Genomic DNA, 10,118 nt, shown 5'->3' with positions numbered 1-10,118 from the left:
TTTTCTTTTTCTTTCTTTCTTTTTTTTTCCCCTGCACATTCCTGCAAAAAGTAGGATGAAACTCCCTCTGTTTTGGGCAAAATATTTTGCAATTTTCCAATGACCTTGCCAATAAGAAAATTATTACCCATATATCATGGGAAATGCCTGCTTTCTCCCAGGGCTGTAACGTTAAACTATCACCAGTAAAAGACTGTGCTGGCTGCAAGTTTGGCAGGAACACGAAGATCTTCTGGTATGGTACGTTGCATGAACTATTGACTTGAGGATGCCAAAAACTTCACCCCACTTTAAATGAGCTCCATTTTTTAAAATAAATCAGCACATGAATTGGATGTGTTTATTCCAGCAAATCAGAGTGTCAGCCCCTGCACTGGGCTGACATCATTGGCATTTTTATAAGAGGATTCGATCGGGAGTTAACAGTCGGATTACTTAATCATCCCCCGGAATGGTTCTGTTGAGTTCTGAAGGCCGGAGGACAGCCGAGTGACCATTTTTGCAGCTAAGTGTTAAAATTGTCTTGACTCAAAGTGTCCCTTCCCCTGGCTGGGTAACGGTGCGTGCGTGCCAGGAGCTATTCATTGTGGATGAAGAATGGTTTTGTGGTTAAAGCTCTGGGCTGTGCTGTGGGAGCTCTGAGCTCAGGCCCAGATTCTTCTTCAATTTCCCTGTGTGACTCTGAGCAAGTCATTTAATCTTTCAGTGCCTCAATTCTCTTCTGGTAAAGTGGGAATAATCCCATTTCCCTTCTTCCACCCTTTGCTTTTACAGTGTTTGTTTTCGCTGTTGCCTGTTCGCTGCCTCCATGTGATGTAGAAAGCCGGCCAGTAACCAGAGTGTTAAAACGTTATAAAAACACAAAGAAGAATTTCGTTTCACTCCATTCTTCGTATTTCTATTCTAAGTTGAGGAAGATAAAGCTTGATGGCGATGCAGGCTGTTTATACGCAGTGATCTAGTCGTCCCAGAAAGCAGTGTGGCCAAGAAATTGAAACAAGATCTTGTGAAGTGCCATTGCAAATAAATCTGCTCGACTTCCCCTCTGTCAAGGCGTCTCACGCTAGGGAAGGCCACTGGGAGTCATTAATCGTATAATGGATATACTTGGTGCTTTAAAAGGGCTGGTTTCCCAAAGATTAAAGCAATTAGGAGCAAAGTGGTTTGAAAAGGAAAAAAAAACTAAGAAGAAGAAGAAAAAAGAAACAACCCCAGACCAAACAGTGCAAATGATAACCGGAACAGTTTAAGAAAACTTCAGCAGAGGCTGTAAAAGTCACAGTTGTGCAGTTGTGGCAGAGGACTGGGTCATGAAACCCAAACACCCTTCCCCTCCTTCGGCCGGGTGTAAAAGGGAAATGAATGCTACAGTAAAAATACACATGTGGAAACGGCCACAAATGAAACTAAAAGTAAAATATGGACCGGATAGTGGAAGTAGGAATGATTGGTATTTATGCAATAAGGCTGCTGGTGAAGGAATTTGGTAAAAGTTGATGCTGGGGATGGTGGAAGTGCCACAGCAGCACAGAAAAGATGGGAGAAGTCCCCATTCAGCTGTTCCTGTTTTCAAAAAAAGACTTGGATGGTATTTTAGAAGTTGCAGAGGTACTGAGCTGATTGATACTCCTACAGCCGAGCTGTTGAGCAGCAGCTGCTGCAGGTTAGCCGACGAGGTGCCGGAGCCAGCCCTGACAATTAACAACCTCCCAGCACCAGGTGGGTCCCAGACCCGCGGAGGTAAGGTGTTGGGTCAGCACTTACAAGGGTTACAAGGGCCAGATCAGCAGTAGCGACCTGTTTAGCTGGGGATTAATTCAACAGAAAATCATGAGCGAGCTGGGAAGTGGCATGTTCTCAAAATGTTGTGGGATAGAAGCAGACTGAGTGCTGATCATCACTTTTTGAGGAAGTCTGTTCTGTCAAATCTGATACTGGTTTCCATTAGTTTGTTGAAAGTATTTTTTTCCTAAAGGTGGTTTCTGCAAGGTGTAAAATTCCACATAAAGCTGCATTTTGTTTAGTAAATCTAAATTATATAAAATCAAGGTGCTTATTAAGTGTGATAAAATCTGCTTAACTGGTATTTCTCAAAAAGTCCCTGAAAATGGAGAATCCTTATCCAGGAATAAGGCTTTCTGGGAGGACCTCTCAAAAAGCCCATTTTTAACTGCTGCTGTTCCTTATCTGCACCCATTCAGTATTTTGATTTTGTTGTATGGAAAATAAATAAAATCACTGTCGGGAACATCTGGTAGTGCCACAAAAAGGTAGCGGTTAATAGCAAAATAATGAAAATTGAGCAGAAAATATCATAAAATGATAACTTCTTAATCTTGGGTGATCTAAATACTGTAGGTTGTATGTAGTGGGCCTTTGTTTAGGTAACAGATCCAAGTGACTAACACACTTTGTCCAAAATTGCTGTCTGCCTGGTTATTTGGGGAGTTGATGCAACTTCTGTGTGAGCACCAGCAGGTGTATGGAGAGCAAGTTTTCATCAGCGATGTCACAGAGACCCGTGCTGAAATCATGGTTTGGGTTTAGATTAGTGATTGGAAAAGAAATGATAAGTTGCTGTGAGTTCAGAAATCAGGTGTAGGAAGTTTGTTGTTCTGCCAACCCTCAGGTGTCAGCCCTGCATTTCCCCATGCCACCGTCCCGTCCCTTTGGGACTGAAGCAGCCGTCAGGAGAGGAGCGGTGTGGTACCACTTGCTTTTCTCCCCTTCTCCCCACCCAAAAGCCGCTTGCCCAGCCCCGATTGGGGTGTGTGGGTCGTAGCCTGCAGTCAGAGGTGAGCTGCCTGCTCGTGCACTGCTCAGGGAGTCCCTGTGGGCAATCGGCCGTGCTCATCTCCCAGGGCTGCCCTTCGCTCATCGCCGAGCAGCTGCCGCTTCCCAGCCTGCTGGCTCCGTGCTGGCTGCTCTCGAGGTGCTCGTAAGGGACAGGATTACTTTGCAGTGGTTCTCCCAAGTGAAGAGCAACACAGACGAGTGATTTTTAAGCAGATGTATTTCAAGCTAGGTGCTAAACTTGTAACGAGCTGTCCTCCTCACCCCTATCCAGTCCTTGGATGTATCAGAGAGTAAGGGACTTGCAGCTAGTGAGAGGAGTGGTCTCCTTGCACGTGTGATTAGGGTTTTAATGAAGTTGCTGACATTTGAAAGATGCTGTTAACCACCCTGAAACTGCAACACCACAGACAGCACAGCCTCACAAAAAGTAGGAGCTAAACTTCAGTTAATACTGAAGCAGATCTAGCTCTTGTCTGGAAAATAACTTAAAATCAAAATAACATCGTCATCGCATTTCAAGGGGAAAAAAATAGCTGGGAAGAGCAGTAACAGGCAGAGCTCTGTGCTTGCATGTGTTCACCTGGACATCAGTTCATTCGATAGTTTGGTTTGCAAAAATCATTTCTTAACGTTCATTCCCCCAGCTTTATTTTATTTAAGGACGTGGCTTCTGCATCCCGTAGCTGTGAACAGCAGAGCCCGTGGTCCTGCCTTAAACAGCTGCCACAAACAAGTGGATACTCCCTGGGAAGTGCAGCAGCACCAAGTGCGTTTTCTTGAAAGCAAGATCCAGTCTGCTGATAGCGCAGGGCTAGGAGCTGACTCTTAACCTGAAGAACCTGTGCCTCTGCACATGATCTCGTTAGTTCTTTTCTGAAAGACAGCAGCGAAGTTGTAATTAGCTTTTGCAAAACATTTGGAACAAGCTGAGTCTTTCATCCCGCCTGAACGCCTTCAGAGGTGCAGCAGCGATCTAAGGACTCGTGATGGACCTGCAAAGCAAATCCAAGTGTATGCTTATAAAGGAATTCATTACAGCAGCCCTGAGTGATTTAACAACTCTTAAATTGTATTTCTATGGTTACTTTAATCTGGCATATGTCTGCTGTGTTGCTGAAAAGGGTGGCTCTGTGCTCCCCGCCACTGCCTGCTGTTGCTGTTCATTCCCGTTCCTCTCTCTTGTGCTGACGTTCCCGTTTTATCGGTTCAGTTCCTCTTCAGCTGGATCAGTTCCCCGATCTGGATCGCGATTCAGCCACAGGACTGCAGCGCTGGCACAGGGCAGACAGCGAGAGCAAGCAGTCGTGGAGGAGGACGCGGAGCCAGCCGTGATTTATGCCGGGTTTAATGACCCTGTAATTGCATCGCGGTGTTTGCTACAGCTCTCCTCCACCCCTTGGTAAAAGTTGAAAATAGGATGCAAGGCACAAGTTAGAGACCAAAAAGACGGTCTGCAGGATTTGGTCTGGGGCCGGTATTTACAGCCCCCAGTGATAAATGATGTTTGATGCACAGAGATGAGCGTTACCGTACCATGGCCGGATTGGGGTTGGTGCAGGCCAGGTTGTGCCAGAAGATTTTTGCTCTTTTTTGTGCTTTTGTTCCTGCCTGGTGAAATTGAAAAAGCAGTAACTGGAGTGAAATTTTCATCTCGAAATGTTTTTGTAACCCTCCGAGCTCCAGCTGCAGCCAGCCAGGAGGTGGCAAAGTGGCCTCAGGGCTGTGCCCAGAGCCGGTGCTGCCTGCCCGTGCTGGTGGTGCCACCCCTGCCACCTGAGGGCTCCTGGGGTACAGTGCACTGATATTTCAGGCTTTTGTGCAAAAACCATCTAAAAAGGAAAACCATTTACAGTTTAAATTGCACATCAGTTGATAACTCATCAACCTCAGGTGGCTTCTTCCATCAGTCTCGCTGCAGGACGTGGAGAGCCCACACCTCACAGAAGGAGCTCTGGGTGTGTGGGCGCAGGAGCTGCGTGCTTAAATTTTGGTGGATTTCATTTCTTCTTGCTTCACTTACAGCTGGCTGGGAATGCAAGTGAATGCCCAGCACACGGGCACATGCTGATATTTTGTCACACACAAACGTGAGCTACCTTAACAGGAGGCTTTTATTGTTTTTCCCTCAAAGTCAAGTGCTTGGAGGTTGCGAAGTGTCCCAGTTAACCTACAGCTGACCCTTGGCACATGTATTGTGTTAGCTGTCTGCAGTGACAGCCTGCTAGACTTTCTTACTCTTTTTTTTTTTTTCCAAACCCTTTTCCTCTGAAGTTGCTGAGCCATTTGTTTGGGGAAAAAATCAGTCCATAGCATGGAAGGCTTCTGCAGAAATGCTTCAAGTTTGACAGGCAGCGGTACAAAGGGCTCCGTGTTGGTGAACGTGGGCAAAGAGAAGGGCTGCAACCTGGGCGTGAGCTAATAGCTCCCACACAATTGTTCATACCCAAATAAAAGCAAGTCTGAGACCACTATTTATTCAATAACGAGGATGCATTTGATTAACCGTGAAACAATTTGGCAGCACTGTGATTTATGTAAAAAGTTACCGAAAGCGCAACCAAATTTAAATTAAAAAGAACACATCATCACCATGTCTAATATTCTTCTGCAGCCCGGTTTTGAAAACCATTAGTAGTAATAAACTTTCCTCCCATAAAAGTTCTGCCATTTTAATTTCCAATTAGAACTTGCATAAGATATATACGTGGCAGTAAAAGGAAAGAAATTAAGTCTCAGACCATGCTGCAGCCTGACACAACGATGCCCCGATGCTCATAAATCAGTTTCTGTTTGTTGTGAACCTCTTAAATCCCCACTGGTAAGAGGTGTAGAGGTATTTGTCTCCCATGAAAACATTCTCCCACACCCTTTGTAATTAAAAGTAATCTTAAATTTCATCTAGTTCCATGAGAAAGAGCTTTCATACAGTAATTTGAGTTGGACTCCAGAACGATGGAATGCGAGTTGAAAGCTTAATGAATTTACTCTATAAATCTTTTTCTCTGTTTTTCTTGTCAGTTATATCAGGGCATTACACATATTTTTCCTTACATTGCTAGCTGGGGATTTTTTTTTTTTTTTTTTTTTTTAAAGAGAACCTCGGCGCGTGTTTTTCTGGGGAACAGCATCTGCTGGAGCTCGTTGCGCTAACACCGCGGCATGGTCGCTGCTTTTTGGGATCAGAGCTGGATGCCGCTCCTAATGAAATGAGGCTGGGAAAGCTCCTCGTGGTTAAGAGATTTCACGAGCCTTGTTTTAGTTTGGCCCTGCAGCGTGCTAGCACAACAGAGCCTTGGTTGGCTCTCAGCAGTGTTATTTATGCAGTGGGATTTACTGAGGGTGGGCTTTGGGCTTTGCTCTTCCAGCTTAGGAATGGGAAGCTGCTAAGGGGGAGCTGCTCCACGTCCTTATTTTCTGTTGTGCTCCTGGAAATGATGATCCGTGGTGCTAATGGCTGAGAAAAGGTCTTCTGTTCGGGACAAAACACACAGCAGGCTATGAGCAGGGCCTCTTCGTTGCTCAGACTTGCCACGTGCGTGCTGTAAGGTCGTCATTACCGCTCCTGCACGTTACCACCACGCGTGCTTCCCTCCAGGTGCGCTGAAATCGGCATTAAAGCGAGGAAAGGAACGAGGGGAGCGATGACAGAAAGGAGCGGGGAAGGGGAGCAGAGGGGTGAGGACACGGAGAAGGAGGAAAGGTTGCCAAAGGAGTTGGGCAACGAGGACTTGAGCGTGACCTCACCGTCCTCCCACGCAGCACAATTTTCTGAAACGAGACAGATTTCTGCGGGTTCTGGGAAAGTTTACGTTGTGCTACCTACTGCGTGCTGGTATATGTGTATGTACAAACAGCACCGAGGTTTCTTCAAGCATTTTTGCAAAACATGGCTAAGCAGTGTCCAGAAAGGTTTAAGAGGTCTCCAAGGAATTTGTGTGAACGCAGTAACACGTTCACAGGGCGGAGGTTTGGCTGTTAAGGTGAGGTCGGGACTGGGCTGGAGGGGGAAGGAGGGAGCACTGCTCCCTGACCCCCCAGCAGCATCGCAGCAAACAGATACAAGCTCAGGTGGTTCCTGATGTTAAATGAAAGAGAGAAGCAGAGGTTGAGCTTTCATAACCTCAGACCCTTCTTGCTTTTCTTAGGATCAAAATATGAAACATTAATAATCCAGGATATTCCTCTAAGCTGCTGGCTAAAGCAAAGAGCGCGGCTTTTCTTACGCTGACAGCTTACAAGACCAACTGTGAACATGACATTTTTTTTAATAATAAAAAATGATTGTAAATGTCCAAAAAGGGACGTCAGAACACACGATCATAAAGGACGATTGTGTGATCAAACAGAGAGGCTCGCTGTTTGGTGCCGGCCCTGCGTGCCGGTGCTCCTGCTCCTTTTGCCTCGTTTCTCCGCGGGAGATGCAGCATGGGCTGCCCGCGTCATTTTCTTCCTTCGTCTTTCAGTGGGGAAGACAGCGGCCTGTCACCTGTCAGCGCTGCCTTTATTATTTTGGAGAAGCCCGGGGGGAAAAAAAAGTGCCTTGGGGTGTTTCCATATCGGTGACTGTTGCAGTGTGGTCTCCGCAGCCAACAAATGTTGAAATATCCGTGTTTTTTCTTACCACTGCTTTCCATGTTTCGTGTACAGCGAGCTGTCTGGCCGACAGCAGCACCTACTGCCTGTTCTTCGAGGGCAGAAGCCAAGGAATGGTAAAGCTCCTGCCTACAAACCAAAAGGGCAAATACCTGGTTCTTCTGAGCCTTCAGAACCTCCTGCCCCAAATACGTACCTGTGGAATCGGGGTGAGCACGGCCACTGAGAGATGTAGCCGAGAGCTCCTTCTCTGTGCAGGAGCAATTCACAACCACTCTGTTGCTTTTCCCAAGCATCTTGCACTCTCAAGGTAACTTCTCATCTGTTTTCCTCCGAAGAGGGTGGCAAAGTGCCCTAAATTCCTGGTGAGATGGGCTAAGCCGTTCTGCACACCTCGGGAGGGTGCGCTCTGACAGCCCGTGCTTTGCTCTATGGGGCCATCCAGAAATAACTTCAGCAGCACCGAGTTCAAACCCAGCATTTAGGTTCCTTTGTGGGGAAAAGAGGGGGGGGAAAAAAAAGTGATGATTAACGCAGCAAGCAGCGGGTAAAAAGGCCTCTTCGTTTTTGACAGGTGCATTGTGCATTCTGGGCTGCCAGCCAAGGCACATTGTCATCAAATGTTAATCAAACCTGCAAATAATATACAAAGTATTAAATTGTGCTTATTCCCCGAGTAATCTGAGACGGAAATTTATCAAACCTTGCTATACGTTAAGGTCCTTTAAGAGGAGGAGAAGCAGAACTATGAAGCTGATAAAAGGGCTGGGGCCAGCACCCTGTTTGGGCAGAATTAAGCGTTTCCAACCCCCTTCAGCATCGTTCAATGTGAGCAGTTAAATCCACGGGTAAAGGGGAGCAGGCAGGGAGAGGAACATGAGAAATCTCCCTCCAGCTGCATGCTTAAAGCTGTAATTTTTTGGTCTTCTGTGTGGCTGTGCCCTGATTCATACGGACAAAGGCTGCAAGCCCCTGTCCCTGGCCTTTTATATCACCTTTTATGTCTTTGAGTTGCTTTGTGCCCCGTGTAGACCCTGTAACCAAGGGCTCTCCTTCCCCTCCTGCTTTATGGTGATCTGAGAGGTGAAGCTGCCCCATCCCCAGGGTGGTCTCTGCTGCATTTGGAGCTGATTTAGGAACGTGTTGAACCCAGAACTCTTACCTTTTACCCTAGGTCATGAATCTTTGCTGCGAGGGTGGCTTCTCAGGATGCCAAGGGCCGTGTTCAGGTGTGAACGGGGCAGCTCTGGGTTACCCACAGCAGGCACGGCCGAGGGAGATGCTGGGGCACTGCGCCCATCCTGAGGGCTGCCGATACGCCTCAGCACCCTGCCTGATGGCTCTGCAAATCTACCAGCGTGTGGCTTGAAGGTGTGGCTGTGGTGTTAAGCCCCAAACACAGCTGCTCCCACAGCTCCCAGCCTCCTGGCAGCATTTCTCAGGCTGGACCCACGCGGCGTGCTGCTCCCGGCCCCCAGCTCCCGGGAGCTGTACTGAGCTTCCTGAGGCTCCTCCATTGGGTGTGCTTTTACTCGTGGGGTCCTTCCCAGTTCTTTGCTCAAAGCCTACCCAGAAAGGATTTTCCTTGAAATATTTCTCTGGAATAAACTTCTTTCCCATACTTCGAGTGGGAGGGATGGATGGATATAACATGAGCATAACCGTGTGTAAATGCAGGTGAGAACAAAACTCATCCTGAAGCTCTACACCGAGGCTAGCTGAGCTCTGCAATGAGACCTGTTTGTTTTCCTTCTGGGGCCTTGAAGGAGAGCGGAGGTGGTGTCCTGGTGTACAAGGAGGGGCTGCCAAAGAGCTGAACCCGGATCCTGCCTCTGCTGAGCAGCCCCCGTCTGCCCTCTCCCAGCCTTGTCTGTGCTTCTCAAGAATGCGATTGCTTCGCAGGCTGTCCCCTCGGCAAAGCAGAAATGTAGCAACCCAAACTTTTCCTCCTCAAGAGTCTGCCAATGGCCTTTGTCAGGGCCAGGTTGTTATCAGCGCGATGCCTGATGTTTACTTTTCAGTGCCAGTAAATAAATCTCAGGCCCGCTTGACCCCTCGCTCTTCAGCCTCCCCCATGCTGAAAACAAAAATGCTGCTCTGGATACAATCAACCAGTTCGGTTCAAGTCCTGCTTTTCAGGATCTGAGTCTGAAACTGGTGGTCTCGGAGTCTCTTAATGCCATTAAAGCTCAGATTTCAAAGATGTGTGCCTTGGAGCTTTTGGGTTTGATTTAAAGATAAGCCACTCAGGCTATGTTGATCAAGGGAGTGTCTTTATGTGAATTTTCCTTTTCAAATAAATCCAGGCCAAGATTTATCGGATCCTTCTAAAGGCATGTGTTACTGGAAGACATTCCTGCCTGCTTCCAGCTCTTCTCCCTGCTGCCGGGAAGGAAGGATCCTGAGCAGGCCCGCGCCTTTCTTACAGCACCAGGAGCTCTAAACAAGGCTGCTGGCAGTTCATAAAACGGTGACGTGCCCTCGGATGCTGGGGGCTTGGTGTGATTTGTGCAGCCCCTGTGCCCATTCCTCACTTTCCTGCTGCTTTTTTCTTCATTAAAATTGGTGGCGGTCTTTCTCCTTCCAGCAAGGCGGTGAGAATAGCCAGGGAAATGAGCGGCGATGACAATTTGGGGCTTCTCGCTTTCATGTGGGCTGCAAGACCTGGTCCGAGCTGTGCTCTTAGTCTGAATTTTTAGGTCTGAATTTTTGGGCAGACCTGTGTGATG

General features: G+C 47.4%; 1 long non-coding RNA gene across 2 annotated transcripts; it reads left to right on the top strand.

Annotated features, from left to right (window-relative positions):
* The first annotated feature begins 434 nt into the window (after positions 1–434).
* Positions 435–9,770, top strand: LOC137863098 (uncharacterized). Of its 2 annotated transcripts, XR_011100694.1 has the most exons (3): positions 435–1,846; positions 7,448–7,699; positions 8,564–9,770. It is a non-coding gene; the product is annotated as an uncharacterized lncRNA (long non-coding RNA). The 2 variants fall into 2 exon arrangements; XR_011100693.1 differs by having other exon boundaries at positions 7,448–9,770.
* Positions 9,771–10,118: the final 348 nt, after the last annotated feature.

Source organism: Anas acuta, chromosome 12, assembly GCF_963932015.1.
Source record: "Anas acuta chromosome 12, bAnaAcu1.1, whole genome shotgun sequence".
NCBI lineage: Eukaryota > Metazoa > Chordata > Aves > Anseriformes > Anatidae > Anas > Anas acuta.
The sequence above is the reverse complement of the archived record's forward strand: the minus strand, read 5'-3'. Positions and strand labels throughout refer to the sequence as shown.